This window comes from Gracilinanus agilis, chromosome 4 (genome assembly GCF_016433145.1).
Source record: "Gracilinanus agilis isolate LMUSP501 chromosome 4, AgileGrace, whole genome shotgun sequence".
NCBI classification, from domain to species: domain Eukaryota; kingdom Metazoa; phylum Chordata; class Mammalia; order Didelphimorphia; family Didelphidae; genus Gracilinanus; species Gracilinanus agilis.
This window is the reverse complement of record NC_058133.1, coordinates 40,311,880-40,333,128: the sequence shown is the minus strand read 5'-3', so window position 1 is coordinate 40,333,128 and position 21,249 is coordinate 40,311,880. Positions and strand designations below refer to the sequence as shown.

General features: G+C 38.5%; 1 pseudogene; it reads left to right on the top strand.

Annotated features, from left to right (window-relative positions):
• Window positions 1-21,038, top strand: part of LOC123245850 — a 175,919-nt pseudogene extending 154,881 nt beyond the window's left edge.
• The last annotated feature ends 211 nt before the right edge of the window (window positions 21,039-21,249 follow it).

The window sequence follows — 21,249 nt, the reverse complement described above, 5'->3', positions numbered from 1 at the left end:
GAGGGAGGGAGGAAGAAAGAAGAAAAAATGAAGGAAGGAAGAGGGAAAGAGAGAAAGAGAGAAAATGAAGAAGAAGGAAGAAGGAAGAAAGGAAGAAAGGTGATTACCTACATTGTGACTAGGTAGTGCTGGAATCCCAGAAATTCTGGGTGGGACTCCAAACTAGGTAGACCTTGACCCTCAAGTAAACCAGTAAACATGAACCTGAGATTCCTGACAGATTCCTGGTGACAGAGGGTGTCACCAGGGTTACAGAGAGAAGTTGCCAAGAGTCCAAACTCAGAAACTAAACATTACCCACCCTATGCCCTCTAAGAGAGTTATAACATAAACGTCATTTCCTTTAACAATGCCTTGATCAGAATCTTCTATGTAGCCCAGAGAAATAGAGGTTTGAAGAGATTAGAAAAGCCATTTCATTATTTCAGCTAATCAATAAGTATTTGTTAAGTACTTGCTATATACCAGGCACTGTGCCCTAGGGATACAAACAAAGGGCAGAAATGTTTGACATTTAAAGCCCTTTATAACCTGGGTCTTTCCTATCTGTCTATCCATTCATTTTTCTTTTTTTTAATCATTACCTTCTGTCTTAGAATCAATTCCATGTATCAGTTCCAAGAGAGAAAAAGCAGTAAGGGCTAGGCAATGGGGGGGTCAAGTGAATTGCCCAGGTTCACACAGCTAGGAAGTATCTGAGATGGGATTTGAACCCAGGACCTCATAACTACAGGGCTGATTTTCTATCCATTCCACTACCCAGCTGCTCCCTCTATTCATTCTCCTTACACCCTACTCTCTTCCACATAATCTTCTATCCTATGATGCTGACCTCCTGGCTCTTCCTCCGACATGACACCCCATCTTCTAACTCTTTTCCTGCCTGACCCCTCATTTTGGGTATATTCTCCCTCCTCCCACCTCTTAGGTTCCCCAGTTTCCCTCAAGTCCCAGCTAAAGTCCCAACTTCTGCAAGAAGACTTTCTTGGTCCTCCTTAATTGCTGGCACCTTCTCTCAGACATCATCTCCAATTTATCCTGGCCATAGGATTTTATATTTTACAATATTTTCCTGTTAGCTCCCTCACTGGACAATGATCTTCTGCCTGGAACTAAGGATTGGTTGACTTGTTTCTTTGTTTTCTCTCTCTTTGTAATCCCAGCATTTACCACCTTTGTCAGACACATAGTAGGTGCTTAATAAAAGCTCATTGGCTTCACTGAACTATTGAAATCCTATACAGCATTTAAAATTCTGGTGCTACCCTCCCTACCTCAACACAAAGCTTTCCTTGCTCTCTATTCCAACTAGAAATACTCTTTGTGCCTCCAGTAAAAAAAAGAAAGAAAAGAAAAGAGAATCAAAGAGAAGAGGATCAAAGAGAAGACAAGAGAAGACAAAAGAAGAGAAGGGAAGAGAAGAGAAGAGAAGAGAAGAGAAGAGAAGAGAAGAGAAGAGAAGAGAAGAGAAGAGAGGGAGAGAAGAGAAAAGAAAAAGAAAAAGAAAAGGAAAGAAACACAACTATCTATTCCTAATTCTTAAAAAGAACTTATCACTTTCTGCCTTGAATTAATAGTTTGTGTGTATATATATTCATATGCATTTATATATACCATTATATACATATAAATGTATATATATGTGTGTGTGTGTGTGTCCTCTACTCAAGTGGGAATTCATCCAGAATAAGGTCTGTGTCTTATCTATTTTTATATTTCCCACAGACCAAGTGCAATGCCTTATGCATAGTGTTGCTGTTGTTGTTCAGTTATTTTCAATCATGTCCCACTCTTCATGACCCCATTTGGGGTTTTCTTGGCAAAGATATTTGAGTGGTTTTCCATTTTCTTCTCAGCTCATTTTACAGATGAGATCACTGAGGCCAACAGGATTAAATGATTTGCTCAGATTCACACAGCTAGTAATTTGTCTGAGGCCAGTTTTGAACTCATAAAGAAGAATCTTCTTGATTCTAGACCCAGTGCTTTATCCACTATGCCACCTAGCTGGTCTACCTGTACATAGTAGCCCTCAACAAATACTTAATTGGTGAGCGAAGGCATAAATGAATGACTGACAGGAAAGGGGTGTTACATGATAAAGGTGGTATAACCTAGCATTCTCACAATGGCTTCATTGGCTCCCTCAAAATCTGACTTAAAGCCATTTCTGCACACAAAGAAGAAATTGAGTTAGAAGGGCCATTGAAAGTCATCAAACCCATAAGTGTCATGGCAGCCTATTACTCCATGAGGCCAGCCACATACCCCAGCATGGCCCAAATTACATTAAATGCAATTAGAAATGTTTAAAGGTAAATAAAAATACAATACAATCTAGTTAATATTAATTTGTGGTTTTCTAAATCAGCGAGTGCTCTTAGGGATCCATTGCTATTTGAGTTGGGCACCATTGGTCGAAACCAATCTCCTCATTTCACAAATGCAGAGACTTGGATCCCAAGAAGTTAAGGGACTTCGCCAAAGTCTTCTACTTACTTTTTTATCCCTGTGATCCAGACCTGGGATTTCACGAAGTGTGAGCCCACTACTCGCATAGCTCTGGAGCTTGAAATCTGGGAGACACCTAGGTGCCCAAGGTCACACAGCAAATATGGGTAAGAAGTAGGATTTGAACTTTGGTCTTCTCATCAATATTGTCTCCCTATTTATTTACCCACTTAAAAGTCTTCAGATAAGGAAATTTTCAAATGGGGAATTAAAGTTATTTTTAAGGGGACAGCTGGGTAACTCAGTAGATTGAGGGCCAGGCACAGAGACAGGAGGTCCAGGGTTCAAATCTGACCTCAGATACTTCCTAGCTGTATGACCCTGGACAAGTCACTTAACCCCCATTGCCTAGCCCTTGCCACTCTTCTGCCTTGGAACCAATACGCATTATTGATTCTAAGATGGAAGGTTAGGGTTTTAAAAAAAAGTTATTTTTAAAATAATTTTTGAGAAATAATAATAAATAATATCAAATAATAATAATTAATACTACTTTTTAGGCCTTGCCCTACTTTTTTGTATTTTTTTCTGTTTCTATTTTTTCTTTTTGTTCGGGAATGAATAGCTCCTCAGTCATCATTCCCTACTCAAATTTGCCACACCATCTTCATTGGAGACAGCTAGGTGGTATAGTGGAAAGAGTGCCAATCCTAGAGTCTGGAAGACCTGAATTCAAATAAAAACCTCAGACCTGGGGCACCTGGGTAGCACAGAGGATAGAGTACCAGACCTGGAACTGGGAGGACCTGCTTCCAAATCTGGCCTCAGATACTTCCTAGCTATATGACCTTGGACTAGTCACTTAACTGATTGCCTAGCCCTTGCTACTCTTCTGTCTTAGAATTAATACTAAAACAGAAGGTAAAGGCTTAAAAAAAAAAAACACTTAGACATTCCCTAGCTATGTGACCCTGAGCAGGTCACTTAACTTCCATTTGCTTCAGTTTTCTCATTTGTAAAATAGGGATAATAATATTCCCTAGGATTGTTGCAAGGATCAAATGAGGTAATATTTACAAATGCTTAGCACAGGACCTGGTACCTAGTAAGCACTATATAAATGTTAGATATAATTTGACAATTTGCATTTCTTTTGAAACCGTAAATGTCTTCCCATTGTAGGGTGAGAGTGGCCCTGGTTCTCTAAGGATACAGCATACAAATACTGGCAGATTGTATAACCTGGAAAGACTCCAACTACCGGCCCTCAAGAGAATGTGGCTAATGCCTCCCTTAAAAAAAATTTTTTTTTTAATAATTAAAAAATTTAACATTTTTATTTTATTTATATTTTGTGAACACTTATCCGTATGCAATGCTAGTACTTAGCACAGTGCCTGGCACAGAGCAGCTGCTTAATAAATGTTTATTAATTGATTGATTGGCATGCCATCCCCCCCTACCAGAATGTAAGCTCCCTGAAGGCAGGAACTATTTTATTTTTGTCTTTTTACCCTTAACCTCTAGAAGAATGTTGGAACATAACAGACTTTTTTTTTTTTAATTCTTACCTTCGGAATTGATACTAACATAGCAGACTCTTTTTTAAAAATAATTCCTACCTTCTATCTTAGAATTAATACTAAGTATTAGTTCCAAATCAGAAGAATAATAAGGGCTAGGCAATTGGGATTAAGTGACTTGCCCAGGGTCACACAGATAGAAAGTGTCTAAGATAGGTTTTGAACCCAGGTCCTACCTGACTCCAGACCTGGCTCTCTATCCACTGAGCCACCTAGGCACCCCTACCACAGACTCTTAATTATCTATTGTCTATGCTTTTGCCTGGAGAGATTCATCAACAGTCGCCCATCAGTGATGAATTTTTTGAAGTCAGAAACTCTCAAAGACCATCTTCTAAGTTATAGAGGGTCTGACACCCACATCTATCCACAAAATCACAGACCCTGGAAGTATTGAAATCAGTCAGATGACTGTTTTTCTCCCCTAAATTTATTAGTATGCAATCTGTGTGTGCATTGTTTTTTTATTAAAAAAAAAAAAAAACATTTTCCTATGCTTATAGAAAAGGCTTTGAGGAATTATGATAATAACTCACATTTACAGCATGAGTTCTCAAAAAGTGTTTTCCTCTCATCCCTGGGAGATAACCAGGGACACTTTTTCCTATTTTCGTTTTACAGAAAAAAAAAGAAACCGAGGCTCTCCAAAGTCATCCATCTGGCCCAAATTGGTCCAACTGGTAAGTACTTCTTGGAACAGGATTTGAACCCAGGTGTCCTAGCTCTAAGTTTAGCACACTGGCTTTCACTCGTTGGGTTCGTCCGACTCTTCTCCCCAGGTTCAGTGAGCCTCTCACTTAACAGCATCCCACAGGAGATGAGGAGTTGTGTTACTCTGAAAGACCTCCAGAGGAGAGGCTTCTCGCATCTCTCTCAATAACCATCCCATGCTTAACAGCCCTCACTGTCAGGAAATCCTTCCATATAGATAACCTAAATCTCTCATGCCACAATTGAAATCTGTTTCCTCTTTTCATCGCTCAGTTGATATTGAGAACAGCGGTTTGGCGTCCTCTGGGCAGGAGTCCTTCATAGACAGTGTGAATGTAAAGTAATGAGGCAGATTGTCCCATGTGGCCTTGTAATAGCCCTGAGCCCTTTCTTCTCTAGCCTGATTTGTAATCCCAGATCCTACCACTTAATCATGTCTGTGGCTCTTCTCTGTGTCCTCCACCAGCCCCTGATGGTCTTTTTTTTTTTTTTTTTCACTTGTACAGCTCAAGTGAAAGATTTTATTTAAAAGTCTTAGCTCAAGTTTCTGACATGGGCACAGGGAATAAGGGCCCTTCTCAGTCTTGGGATGGCTCCCCAGGCGCCATTTTCTTTTATGTCTCTGTTTCCACTGCCCAGAATTCATTAAATTCAATTTAATAAACATTGATTAAGCACCTCCTTAGAGGTCATCAAATCCATCCTTAACGTTTTACTGATAAGGAAACTGAAGCAACTAGGTGAAGTGATATTGCTGCCATCTTGGTAAAGGCCCTTAGTACACCCTTCTTGGACTCTGGAAATAACTTGCTGGTTGGTCTCCCTGATACTAGTCTCTCCCTACCCTAGGCCACTGTCCAATTTGCTGCCAAAATGTTCTTCCTAAAGCAAAGATCTGATGGGTCCCCTCCATTACTACCACCATGCAAGAAACTCCAGTAGTTCCTTTTTTTAATTTAAAAGTCCCTTTAAGAAAAAAAAAAAGATAAAGTATAAAATCCTGTTTGGCTTTTAAATTCCTTTATTCCATGGGCCCCTCCTACCTTTCCAGTCTTTCTTTTTTTTTAATTGAAATTTATTTAATTAATTAATTTAGGATATTTTTCCATGGTTGCATGATTCATGTTCTTTCCCTCCCTTCCCCACCACCCTATAGTCAACAATTAATTTGGTATATTTACTTATGTGGTATATCTCTCTCAATAACTATCCCATGCTTAACAGCTCTCACTGTCAGGAAATCCTTCCATATATATAACCTAAATCTCTCATGTTGCAATTGAAATCTGTTTCTTCTTTTCATTGCTCAATTGATAAATTTAAATTAGAAATTAAACTATAAATTATAAAAATAAATGATAAATGAGAATAGCTGTTTGTCCCCTAGGGGTCGGTAACATATGGTTCTTGAGCCATATCTGGCTCTTTTGAGGGCCAGATATGGCTCTTTCTGCAGGAGCCATAAAGTCAATTTTTTTTCAGGCACTGTTACAGGAGCGGCACTGTGAGCACTGTACGGCTCTCATGAAATTACATTTTAAAAAATGTGGCGTTTATGGCTCTCACGGCCAAAAAGGTTGCCGATCCCTGCAGTAGAATCCCAGAGGGTAGAGATTGCTTTTGTTTTTATCTTTGTATATATATTTAGCACAGTGACAAAAATGTAGTAGTTGCTTATTAAATGTCTGTTAAATAGAATTCAGTTTCTGTTTAGAAATTCAGTAACCCCTTTCATTCTTTTAAAATAATTTAATTTTCTCCCATTTTTACCTGTTAAAGCAATTTTTAATGTTCTTTTTTTATTTGGAGTTCCAAATTCTCTCCCTTCCTCCTCTCCCCACTCCTTGAGAGGGTAAGCAATCTCATATACATTTACTTGTGCGATCATGTAAAACATTTTTCCATATTAGTCATTTTCTGGAAAAAAAAAAAACTTGACCAAAAAAATGAAGAAAGTGAAATATAGTATTTTCAGTCTGCATTCAGACCCCATCAGTTCTTCTATGGAAATGGATGGCATTTTTCATTATGAATCCGTTGAAATTCTCTGTGATCACTTTGTTGCTGAGAAGAGCTAGGTCGTTCACAGTTGTTCATCATACAATATTGCAATTTCTATGTACAATATTCTCCTGGGTCTGCTCATTTCTCTTTGCATCTGTTCATGTAAGACTTCCCAGGTTTTTCTGAAATCATGCTGATCTTAGTTTCTTATAAAACAATAGTATTCCATATAATCATATACCACAACCTGTTCAGCCATTCCTCAATTGATGGACATCCTCTCAGTTTCCAATTCATTACTATCACAAAAAGAGCTGCTATAAATATTCTTGTACAAACAGTTCCTTTTCCTTTTCTTAAAATCTCTTTGGGACACAGACCTAGTCACAGCACATCCTTTCTAGACCTTCCTAAAGGCCTTTTTAGACCTTCCTAAAGGCAGGCTATTGTAAGTGTCCTTTGGGGAAAGTTCCAAGTTTAAAAACTATAGATGTCAACAGTCAGAGCTGAGGATGCCTACCTATGGATGTAGCCATCCTAAATCTCTTCTAGAAAATCACTCATTACTTTATTAAGGAAACAACAGGCATCCAGAGAACAAGGTGTCAGAGTTAATCCGCTGAGTTTTGAAGTTCTGCTCTGGGTTTGAGCTATCCTGATTGTGAGTAACTAGGGATGCACTAGAATCTCCTCAAAAAGCTGAAAGAGCTGGTTATTAAATTTTCAATGTGACATTTACACCTGAGCAAACACAATAATAATTCAAGACTTGATTTATTGTTTTGTTGATTGTCTAGACTTAAGAAAGTGATGGAGAAAAAATTAATGATGCAGATTAAACTTAAAAGTATGTTCATTCCCGAGGAAAATACATCTAATCCACTATATTTAATCAGCCTCCTACAATGCCTCACTTCTCATACAACTACCCAAAATTTTTTTTCAAGTATCTTTGAGAACAGTGATCAAATCAGTACTACCATTGACTTTATAAAGGTTATTACAATTGATTGCTTTCCACTGGCTATCTTTGTGATTCACCAGAACAAAAGCTCTTTTCTTGGTCACCGTTCCCCAAAATTTGTTGTTTCTCTCTAAAAAATTTTTGTTGTCATTCATTCATTTTTTTTAAACCCTTGTACTTTGGTGTATTGTCTCATAGGTGGAAGATTGGTAAGGGTGGGCAATGGGGGTCAAGTGACTTGCCCAGGGTCACACAGCTGGGAAGTGGCTGAGGCCGGGTTTGAACCTAGGACCTCCTGTCTCTAGGATTGACTCTCACTCCACTGAGCTACCCAGCTGCCCCCATTCATTCATTTTTAATCATGTCTGACTCTTAATGACCCGATTTGGGGACTTCTTAGCAAAGATACTAAAGTGGTTTGCCATTTCCTTGTCCAGCTCATATTTTTTAACAGATGAGGGAACTGAGGCAAACAGGATTAAGTGATTTGTCCAGGATCACATAGCTAATAAGTGTCTGAAGCCAGATTTGAACTCAGGAAGAGGAGTCTTCCTAACTCCAGGGCCAGTGCTCTGTCCACTGTACCAACTGCCCCTATAAAAACATAAGTTCCTATTGCCTCACTTTTGTATTGGTGTTCCCAACATCTAGCATAGTACTCAGCATGTAGCAGGAGCTTAATAAATGCTTTTTTTCCATTCACTCATTCATTCATTCATTAAGAAATGAGTATTTATAATGGTATAACATTTATAACTTTTGTTCCTAGAAATTCATATTTAGCAAATGTTTCTTTATGAGTCTTTCTATTAAATAAGAGAATTGAGTTGCAATACGTCTGGGTCTGGGTCTTACCTTAAAAAAGAGGTTTTACCTTTTTCTGGTTCCTTAAGTGACTAGCTTTTTAAAAAAAATGTTTTTAACTATTTATCCATCAGATTCATAGTCTAAAGTTTTGAAGCAATTCACACACTTATCCCTTTGCTCTTTTAGGGTGGTTCCTATTGGCTAGGCAACTTAAGATACCCAGGCTTTCTATAAAATCTTTATGACTCAGGCCCATTTTCAATTCTCTTTACTCTTCTCGCATCATTTACTGAGAGAATAAAACTTATCCTTACTATGTTTCAAGTTCTGTTCAATGCTCTCTCCTCCTGACTGAGTTATCTAAAAGTTAACTGGGTAGCTGAAATCTCTCTCCCATCTCCCTGGATTGAAAGATTGGACTTTGTTCCACTTCATCTTCTCTGACTTCCTGATTTGGGGATCTGTCATACATCCCTGCTGTGAGATCCTCTTTATTCTCTTCTCCTTTTATCTTTACCCAGAGACTTTTAAGAATTTTCCTTTGTTCCTCCTATTTCCATAGTGACTTTGGTGCTTGAATATGCTCCTAGCGCCTTCTCCAGCAGTCCTTACACAGGGATTTTATGGGAGTTTAGTTTGAACTGAAAATGAGAGATGGGCCACTTAATAATTAGTGCAAAAGTCATCCTCGACATCTCCCTAGTTGACCATATTATATACCCTTCTGTATTCATTATTTTTATTATGCTTTTCATATCATTGTGTTTCTCAAAGACAAAACTAGTCACAGTTTCTTGTAAAAAAAAATCTGAATCATATTCATTTCTGATGCCTTTGACTTTGATTTATTTTTCATCCAATATATTTATTGTTTTTGTCTATGCTTCTACAACTCATGTTCTTTTCTATGATAATTACTTGGTTTTTCTGTGCCCTCGTTACTTCAATCCCCTCTGACCAAGTTTCTGTTTTCTCTTTTCCTCCAAAGAACAGGTAGCAATCCTTGATCCTTGCAATCAATCAATCAACAAACATTTATTAAGCCTTACTATGTCGCAGACTTTGTGCCAAGCACTGGGGGCACTCTGCTTAGTGCTGGGACAAACAGTGGGCAAAAGCATGAACTCTATAAAGCAAGAGTTGGAATACATCTTTCTTAGAGCTTTCTTTGCTTCCTTCCATTTCTCCTGGCACTAGCCATTCAGAGACCCAGCTGCCACCATTCAGTATTCACCTCATGTCAGTCCTAAAAGAATGCAGCAGAGAACAAGGCAGGAAAGTGTTGGATGAGAAGGAGGGGGCCCTAATAACAAGACAGAAGAGAGAAACTTGATTTTTCAAAGTACAGAGATTTGGGTTAAAAAAAGGAAAAAGGAAGCATCTTTCTCCCCTTTACTCAATAAATAAATGTTGGAAGTTTATTATGTTCAAGATATTATTCTGGTTACTGCAGAAACAAAGAGATCTATAGGAGTGAATTTGATGCCTGCTTTCTAGGAGCTTATAGTCTAATTAGAGAAGTAGAATGAATATTTAGGATTCTGGATGTATATGGAAGGGACTGGAGGCCATTGAATGCAATGCCTTCATTTTGCAGTTAAGAAAACTGAAGAACAGAAAAATGAAGTGACTTAGGATTATACAGCTAATAAGTGTCCAAGGCAAGTTTTGAACCTAGACTTCCTGACTCCAAGGCCAATGCTCTATCCACTACAAAATGCTACATTTCATCACTCATTAAAAGATAACTAACTGGCAAGACTTCCATGTTTCAAGCATCTATGCTTTCATTGGCTTTGGGAGTTCATCCATAATCCCAGATCGAAACTACTCTACAACTCAGTTTTATCTTTGACAATTGCTGGTGCTGAAAAAGATCCGTCCAACGATCAACTTGGAGACTAGATTGGCTCAGGGGGACTAAAGGTGTGGCTATTGACATCACTCCCTGGTCACTTAAACATAAAAAGGCCATAAGCAATGGCCAGTGCTCTCCCTGATGGTTGGCTGATGGAAAAGAATGAGCAACTCAGGCAAGGGAGCTTCCCTCAGTTAAATGTGAATATCCTTGTTGAATATCCTTCTCCTGCTATGGTGAACTAGATCTTTTCTGGGTAACTGTTGAAATATTTTCATCAATATTGAACATAAACTATCAGAGGACTGACCTCAGTCGGTCCTAGTTCAGAAGAGCAGCCCTGCAATTGGTCCATTGTTGAACCCATACCGAAGGCCCTTCCCACTAGTTTGGTAGGTCCCAAGAGAGCCTGTGTCCTATTAGCACAGCCATCAAGAGACCAGTGGTTGCATTCTGCCATGATGAGGCATGAGAGGACTTTGTTCTCACTTAAGATTCAAGGAAGCATAAGACAAGCTCCAACAGTAGAACAAAATCTTTGGGAAGATTTCAGGGGCAGGAAACAACACCATTGACTGGAAAGTCAAGAAAAGATTTAAGGAAATAAGACTTAAGTCAGGGCTTATAGGATGGATAGGATTCATAATGATGAAGACTTCCCCGAAGAGCAAAATAATCACATCTCTCCTTGCAAATCCTAAACCTATATCTATAGCCTTAGCCTCTCTCCAGGGAACCAGGCTCCTTTTTCCTACCGACTGTTCAATTTCTCCACCTAGATAATCTTCCAGTGTCTTTTGAATTCAACATCACCTCCCTCCAAAATATCTACCTTTTCCCTTAAGTTCCCTTTCTGTTGATCACATATAATCTTCATAACCAATCAGCTTTAAAACCTGGAGGTCATTTTTAACTCTTCATCTTTGTCCCCTACATCAGTTGCCAAAACTTATCCTACCTTTCCATTCTCTTTCTTTCCTTTCACTTCCAGGGCAACCACTCTTATGACCTCTTTTTGTCTGAATTATCACAATAAATGGACTTTTTAAATGATTTCCATTCTTAAAATCCTTTCCTCTCCAATGCATTCTCCATTCCACTGCTACATTTTTAATTAATCCATTTGATCATTTCATTCTTCACCTTAGAAGTTTTCAGCAGTTCCCCATGGAATCCTGTCATTCAAGGGCTATTCTTCCTCCATTAACTAGCTTCATCATTTCCTAACTTTCCAGCCTTTTCTCGAACTATTCAGCCTCACGTAATTTACACTCCAGCCAAACTGAACTGCTCATCACCCCCACACCCCAATAATGCCTATTCTTGGCCAGCCAATTATGGTGTTAGAAAACCACACCACCAAACATTTAAAGTTGGAGGGGGCAATCTGTACCTGACAAAGAATCTTCACCCATCCTAATAAATGGCCATCCAGCCTTTCTTGAAGACCTTTAATGAGAGGAACCTCACTATTACACAGGGCAACCCATTCCCCTTTTGAATAGTTCTAAATGTTAGAAACTTTTTTTTAAACCAAGTCCAAATTTGCTTCTTTGCAACTTCAACCCTTGTTCCAAATTCTGCCTTTTGGGCTATAAACAAATCTGATCCCTCTTCTACCTACAGGCCCTTCAAATACTTGAAGATAATTATACTTCCCTGAGCCTTCTCTTCTCTAAGTTAATGACATGATCCAAGAGTCAGAAGACTTGCATAAAAATGCAAAATCTGCCCTTATTGGCTATTAGCTGTATAATGGTGGTCCTGCAGTCAGAAAGATGTAAGTTTAAATCTGGCCTCAGACTAGCTGTTTGACCCTAGGTAAGTCACTTAAACTTTGTTTGCCTCAGCTTCCTCATCTGTAAAATGATCTGGAAAAGGAAATAGCAAACCATTCCATATCTTTACCAAGAAAATATGGGGTCACAAAGAGTCAGACACACCAAAACAACTGAAATAACAAAAATAACAACTGAAATAACAAAAAATGACAATCTTTGGGTATCTCAGTTTCATCATCTATAAAATGGTGGTTAATGAAACTACCCTTCATGGTGTTGTTTTTGTAAACGACAGTTATATAGCTGTTAGTCATACAGTGTTATATAGTTGTGAGTCATCATTATTGTAAGAAATAGGTTGGACTCAGACTTTGAAATGTTTTCATTTTAAGGCAGGGCTTGTGTTCATTTTACAGGAAATAGAGTACAGTAAAGTACCTACTGTGGACATTATAGGGAGCATTGATTTTTTTTTTTTTTTTTATGTAAGCAGTGGAAAGTCACTGCCAGTTTTTCTGGGGACTGATATTATCAAAACTGCAATTTGGTGAGGCTAATTTATCTATGCTGTGCAAGACAGATTGAAGGGAAACTATACTAAAGACAGAAAGATCAATTAGAAGACTGTTGCAGCCATCTCAGCAAGAAGTGATAAGGGACTAAATGAGGCTGGCAGTGAGAAAGAAGAGAAAGATATGGGTTTAAAATAACTGGGTCCTTGAAAGCTCTGGGAACTTTGGCTCTGGAACTCTTAGATACTTTCCCAGGTTCATTGGGGCTATTCATTATGCAAATCATAGCTCAAGCCCCCATCTAGTAGAACACTCTTTATTACCAGGCCATGCAATAGACACTAATCCAATAGCAAAGATAAAGGGAAAAGAACATTTAATTAAGATTTCAAAACAACAATGTAATTAGGAATGTAAATAACAAGATGAATCATTCTCTGCCACCAAAGAGTAACTAAATGGGTGGAATGCTATCTTTCCTGAAGTGGTGATTGGAATAGAAAATCCCCAAAGAAAACTTGAGTAGTTAAAGAAATTGCTCATTGTTCCCTCTCTCTTCTCAACAGTTTCAGTAGCCACCATGGAGGTCTATAAACTTCTCAGGACAAGGTGGAATTGATTGAAGCTTCTGAGTTTGGTTCCAGGACTCCTAGGTTCAAAGATCCATGATTTCTGTACTATAGGTGCTCCCTCCATTGGCACACATCCCAACCCTGCTATGACTTTTTAGATATTCAAAAATTACTATGGCTGAAAAATTCATCACCCTAAAATCAATGTGGTAATGAACCTCTCTAACTTTAGAAAGGGAGTCCTCAGGCAACATCCAGTCCTCAGTTCATCACCAGAATTTCACTTAAAGCCTTAGAAACTGCTAAGTAGCACAATGGATGAAGCACTGAGCTTGGAGTCAGGAAGACCTGAGCTCAAGTCCAGTCTGACACTTTTTAGCTATGTGACTCAGGAAAGTGACTGAACCTTAGTCTGACTTAGTTTTCCCAAATGTAAACAGAGCTAATAATAGCACATACTTCTATTGGGATTGTTGCATAGAACAAATGAGATGATATTTGTAAAGCATTTTAGCACAGTACCTGGCATATAATATCCAATAAATAAATGCTTGTAAATTAATTAATTTAATTAGTTTCCAAATTCAAAAAAATGAATAAAATGAATGCTTGTTTTCTTCCTTCCTTTTTTTCCTTTCCAGCCTAGTATGACCAGGCAGAGATAGTGATCCACTGGTCTATCTTTCCAGAACCAACGACTGCTCTGGAAAGCACTTTGGAGGCCATCAGGTTCAGCTTCTTCATTTTACAAGTGAAGTGTGAAGATCTGACCAAAAAAAAAAGCTAATGTGACTGCAACAATAGATGTCAAGTAACCAGAAGGAAGGAGGTGATATGGAATCTAAACAGAGTAACCATATGAGGCATTGAAGGAGGCAAGGAAAGCAAGGAGGTGAGAGATATTATTTAAAAAATATTTAGAGGACTGAATGAATTAATTTGCAAATTCCTCCATTTAACAAACATTTTTTCAGTACATGCCATCTGGAAGGTATTCTTCTAGGAGGAAATAGACCAATATAGTCATATTGTGTGTATATGTATATATACACATCATGCACACATATGTATATGTGTACATGTGTCTTACATATGTGTGGATGTGTACATATATGGGAACGCTAGGCAGTGCAATAAATAGAGTGCTGGGCCTGGAATCAAGAAGATGAGTCTTCCTGACTTCAAATCTGGTCTCAGACATTTACCAGCTCTGTGACCCTGGATAAGTCACATAACCCTGTTTGCCTCAGTTTCCTCATCTGTAAAATGAGTTGGAGAAGGCAATGGCAAATTCCAGTATCTTTGCCAAGAAAACCCCTAACAGAGTCATGAAGAAAAATAACTGAACAACAAATATCTATACAGTCTGAAAAGTAAGTAGGAATTGGATTGAGAGACGCTCTTAAGGTAGAAAGGGTGGAATTTGACAACTGATTGTGTCCATAAGATCAACAAACCTTTATTTAGCAGTTGCTGTGTGTGTGTGTGTGTGTGTGTGTGTGTGTGTGTGTGTGTGTGTGTGAAGCATTGTACTAAGCTCTAGGGATATAAAGGGGAAAAAACAGAAATCATCCCTGACTCATGAGTCTAAGGTTACAAATGTAGGTGACCAGAAGAATAGTAGCACCCTAGAAATAAAGACATTCAGGTTTGGAGTGGGGGGAGGGAGATAAGATAATAAGTTCTTTTCTGGACATGTTAAGTTTGAATTGTCTGTGAGATCCTCCGTTTGAAATGTCAATAGTGATATAGGATTGAAGTCATGAAGGAGCAGCTGGCAAGGGAAGTTATTTCACTTTCACTCTATTTGGCAATAGAGTTACCAGATCAGACTGAGAATAGGACTCAGATTTCAAAGAATAAAAGAATCTCCAAATTGGAAATGATGGCAGAAACCATTTGTTCTAAAACCTCTATCTGAAGTATGAATCCCCCTTACAGAATTCTTGACAAATGGCCATCTTGCCTCTGCTCAGAGAACTCTAGCATCAGCAAACATATGGCTTCTGGAACAGTGTATTCCCTTTTGGGATAGCTGCAATTATAAAGAAGTCCTTCTCTGTATTGATCTGAAATCTGCCTCCCTGTGGCAGAAGAAAGCAAATCCCTCTTCAATATGACAGTATAATATAGTAGAAAGAACATGGAACTTATAATCAAGAGAACCCTGGGATTGAATATCACCAGGATAAACTTACTAGCTATGGAACCACAGACCTCAATGAATTTCAGCTTTTTCATCCACAAAATGGGGATAATAATTAAGCTGTGGTAAATCTCAAGGGATTGTTATGTGGCTCAAATGTTAATAGCATCATAAATGTGGAGCTAGAAGGGACCTTAGTCCAACTCTACCTTATTTCACAGATGAGAAAATGAGACATCATTATGTAAAGTGCTTTAAAAACATAAAACCTATACAAATGGTAGCTGTTATAATTATTATGATGACATTTCAGGCATTTATAGGCAGGGATCTTGTATCCTATCAGCCTTCTCTCCTTTAAGTCAAATAAACATTCTGTGTTTTTTCAACCCATTCTTATATGGCCTGGCTTCAAGTCCCTTTATCTTCCTGATAATCTTTCTCTGGATAAATTGTTTTAAAAGATCTTTCCTGAAATGAGACTCCCAATACTGAAGCCAGATGTGTTCTGAGCTGGGCAGAGTTAGAAGCATTGCCACTTGCTTTCTTCTCCATGTTATTTTTGTTGTGGTGGCTCATTTGTTTTAGTCATGGCCAACTCTTCATTAACCCCACTTGGGGTTTTATTGGCAAAGAAACTAGAGGGGTTTGCCATTTTCTTTTCTAGTTCATTTAACATATAAGGAAACTAAGGCAAAGACGTTTAAGAGACTTACCCAGAGTCACACAACTCAGTAAGGATCTGAGATCACATTCAAACTCAAGACTTCCTGGCTCTAAGCATTCTACGTGGCATTCAATCCACTGCTCCACCTAGCTGCCATGCTTCTATTAATACAAACTAAGTCTTCACTACCTTTTCTTCTGGCTGTAAGCTTCACACTTTTAACATCACACTGGAATTTCTGGATCCTACTCAGTGATTTATCCTGTTGTCAACACTTTAAAATTTAGGGTTTATATTTCAGGACCCAGGAAATAATTATGCCTGGAGATAAGTCATGTCCTTGCTTCCTCATCTGCAAAATGAAGGTGTTCAAACTAGATGACTGCTAAAATCCCTTTAGGTGGGGAGTTCTTAACCTTTTTTGTAACATGGACACATTTTTTTGGAAAATTTTTTTGAAAATCTGGTAACAGACCCCTTCTCAGAATAATGTTTTGAAATGTGTTAAAAACAATACATAGCATTACAAAGGAATCTAAGGGTCAGTGAAAATAGAGATGTAATTTTTCTGATCCAAATTCATAGAACCTTTAAAAGCTATCTATGGCTGGTAGGTTAAGAAGCCCTGATTTAGCCTATAAATCTTATGTTCCTATCCTAAAGGCAAAAGGACTCTAACAAGTAACGAAATTTCAAGGATATGTTCCTTCAATTTAATTCAGTTTAACAGATATTTATAAAGTACCTACTACTAGCAAGCTTTCCCAAAGGATACAAGGGCGAAACAAAACATAGTATCTGCCTTCAGGCAGCTTATAAGCAAATGGAGGAGATAAAATATCTGAACAGATACCCATAATAAAAGGCAGAATATACAGGCTATCTTTTGGGATTTGGCACAAGGTTTCTCCAATCTGATTAACTAGTTGAGACAGAGATTGGTCTGAAGGGATGGAGTTGTTTCTACAATAGGCCATCAGTGGCCATTGAAATGGAAAAGGGAGAGTGGATCAATCAAGGTGATTATCCCTAAGTGATAAGATACTACACCCAGCTACATTTATCAGGTAAAAACCTAATTGTTTACTAGGTGTAACAGGGGCTAGACCCCTCCCAAGTTTCAATATGTATTTGGATTGGTTAACTGGACTTTTGGGGGTCCATCAAAACCTGGGAAATAATGACTTGGAGGAGAAAGTTTCCAGCCAAGTTATGAGAAAGAATAAGGTTTGGGTGTAGAAGAACAACTCAATCTCAGCCTAGTGGAGGATACTAGGCAGGAGGAAGATACTGCAAGCTTTGAAGGATAGGGATAATTTTTGGTCTTACTATCTCTCCATTAGTTTCCCAGCATCTTCCCCAAGAGAGCAGCAGTTAGTTGCAGTGTCTGAATAAGGAGCTGAAAACTGACTAGATAAGATGAGCAAATAAAGAACCCAGAAAAATAGCTACCAAGGCCAAAAGAGAACATTTTGAGGAATCCAGCAAAAGGATTTCCAGGAGCAATTAGTTACCCCTTTGCCACATATGCTTCCTTAAACTGAGCCTACTTTCCCCCCCTCATGAGAGAGTAGGTCCCAGACTTTTGGGGGATTTGTGCCAACTGTCCTTTAAAAAAAAAAAAAAAACACGAATTGTCTTACTCATATCAACTGATAATTATGGCAGGAAGCACACTGATGGAGACTTGTGAACTTTTTTTTAAACCTCCAATCCTTCAGAGGTAACTCTAAATCCCTAACTAGAGCCTTAAGGGGATATAAAAGTCATATACTTTTTTTTTTTTTAAACCCTCACCTTCTATCTTAGAATCAATATTGTGTATTGGTTCCAAGGTGGAAAAGCAGTAAGGGTTAGGCAATGGGGTTAAGTGATTTGCCCAGGGTCACACAGCTAGGAAGTATGTGAGGTCACATTGGAACCTAGGACCTCCCATAGGCTTGCTTGACTCTCAATCCACTGAGCCACCCAGTTGCATCCCTCATATTATTTTTTAAAAATATTTTTTATTTACTTTGGGGTAACTAAGTGGCTCATTGGATAGAGAGCCAGGCCTAAAGATGGGAGCTCCTGGGTTCAAATCTGGCCAGACATTTCCTAGCTATATGACCCTGGGCATGTCACTTAACCAAAATTGCCTAGCACTTATCACTCTTTTGTGCCTTGGAACTAATACAGAAAGAGAGAGAATTTCATTAACATTTTCCAATTATGAGTTAAAAAATTGAACATTAATCTTTGAAAATGATGAGCTCCACACTATCCACATGCAGTGAAAGAACTGTGGAAGTAGAAATACAGAAGAAAAACATATGATCGATAACACGGTTCAATGGGGATATGATTGGGGATTTTGACTTTAAATGATCACTCTGTTGCAAATATGAATAATATGGAAATAGGTTTTGAACAATGATACATGTATAGCCCAGTGGAATTGCTTGTGAGTTCTGGGAGGGGAGAGGGAAGACAGGAGGGAAAGAACATGAATCATGTAACTGGGAGAAAATATTCTAAATAAATAATTTTTTTTAATTGTGGGTTCCAAATTTTCTCCTTCCCCTTGGGAAGGAAAGCAATTTGATATTGATTATAAGTGTGAAGTCATGTAAAATATATTTCTATATTAACCATGTTGCAAAAGAAAGTTTAAAAAAAAGTATGCTTCAATCTGATTTTAGATTTCTTCATTTCTCTCTCTGGAAATGGATAGCAGCTTTCATCCTGGGTCTTTTGTAATTATCTTGGATAATTGTCTTGATCAGAATAGCTAAGTTATAAGCCATGTTCTTAAGCCACAACTCATCAGTTGCAATGGAATCTAGGATAGTAGCTTAGGAGTATTATTATTTTTAAAGGGATAGTTTCTGAGCATTTGGAAAAGGAAAACAGCTGGGATTTAAAAAGTCATGCCAGTGATAATACATGTACAATCCAGATCAAATTGCTTCTCTGAGAGAGATTGATTCTCTGAGTGAGGGGAGGAAAGGGAGGGAGGAAGATAGTTTGGATCTTGTCATTTGGGGAAAGGTACACTGAAAATGATTGCTACCTGTAAATGGGAAAATAAAATATCTTTGAATTAAAAAAAAAAAGTCATGCCAGGCTACATTGGAGTATATATACAAGTAGAGTATAATGGAATTCAACAAGGTATTTGACAGTCTCACTAACAGTATCAGAATATGGACTAGTATGAGCTGAAGAGTATTTGAGCAGGTACGAAAGAGAGTAAATGACTAGACTGAAAGAATATTGATTCATGGATCAGAGTTAACTTCCTAAAGGTCTATACTAGAGTGCTTAGAGCTCCATGCATGAGCCTATTTTTCTGCCAAACATTTTTATTAATGACCTATATGAAGGAATAGATGGCATGTTATCAAGTTTATAGATGACACAAAGTTAGGATATCAGATTAAAAGACAGGTTGGCCCAAAAATTTTAGCATGGTTTTAAGCTTTAATAGCTTAAATGGCTTAAAACTTTAATGGCTTAAAATAATTTAGAATAGTACTAAGACTTTGGAGATCCCAGTGCATATTGGATGACATAGAAATGAGATCCCAAAATATAGATAGGCTAGACTGATAGGCTGAACCTAAAAAGAGTAATTTTAGGGGCACCTAGATAACACAGTAGACAAAGAGCCAGGCCTTGAGTTTGAAGGATTTGAGTTCAAATTTAGCCTCAGACACTTCCTAGCTGTATGATCCTGGGCAAGTCACTTAACCCTTCTTGCCTAGTCTTACAAATACTTAGTATCTCCTCTAAGACAGAAGGTAAGAGATTTATTAATAAAAATGAATAAATAAGGCTCTTATATCCTCTTAGGGCTCTAGTCAGGGGTCTAGGGTTAGCCTTGAAGAATTGCAGGCTTTGTTGTTTTGTTTTGTTTTTAATACTGTAGCCCACAAGTCCCTATCAATGTGTTTCCTGCTATGACTATCAGTTGATATTAGTCAGCCAGCTAATTAATTTTTTAAAAGCAAGTTTACTAAGGTGGTAGAATAAGAATAGTTGGCACAAATATCCCCCCAGAAGTCTAGGACAGGCTATTATGTACCAGGCACTCTACTAAGTGCTTTACATATATTATGGAATTTAATCTTCATGAGAATCCCGAGAGATGCTATTTTTGTCCCCATTTTTTCAGTTGAGGAAACTGAGGCAGAGGCTAAGTGACTTTCCCAAGGTCACACAGCTAGTAAATATCTGAGACCAGATTTAAAGTATATGAGGACCCTTTCCCTGTGGCAAGGTGAGTGTGTCAGGTCCCACAGCCCCTCTTCTAGTGCTTCCACCCCCAAATCTCCCTTGTATTCCTTCTCTCCCTGCAGATACAGCCCCTGCTGGTGCCAGAGCCATGGGCCATCTTTCCACCCTTGGTTAAAGGTCCTAGAAACAAGCCACACCCAAAGCCCTGGATCTGCAGGGAAATTCCTGATTCCAAAATCAGAATCTTCAATCTTGATAGAAAGAAAGCAAAAGTGGATGAATTTCCATTGTGTGGCCACATGGTGTCAGATGAATATGAACAGCTGTCATTGGAAGCCCTGGAGGCTTCTCTGATCTGTGCCAAGTACATGGTGAAGAGCTGAGGCAAAGATTGCTTTCATATTCGTGTGCAGCTACATCCTTTTCATGTCATCTGTATCAATCATGCACCAGGGCTGATAGGCTGCAGACTGGCATGTGGACTGCCTTGGGGAAAGCCCCAGGGCTCTATGGCTTATGTACACATTGGTCAAATTATCTTGTCGATGGGAACCAAGGTCCAGAATAAAGAACATGTGGTTGAAGCTTTTCATAGGGCCAAGTTCTAGTTCCCCGGCTGCCAGAAGATCCATATTTACAAGAAATAGGATTTTACCAAGTTCAATGTTCATTAGTTTGAAGATATGGTAGCTGAGAAGTGACTCATTCCTGATGGTTGTGGGGTTAAGTACATGCCCAGTGTGGGTTCCTCGGACAAATGGTGAGCATTCCTCTCGTGAGAGTGGATCTTCTTCATCTACCTTTCACAGGCATAGTTAAGGTAGAGACAGACAGACAGACAGACAGAGACAGAGAGACAGAGAGAGACAGAGAGAGAGACAGAGAGACAGAGACAGAGAGGGAGGGAGGAAGGAAGGAAGGAAGGAAGGAAGGAAGGAAGGAAGGAAGGAAGGAAGGAAGGAAGGAAGGAAGGAA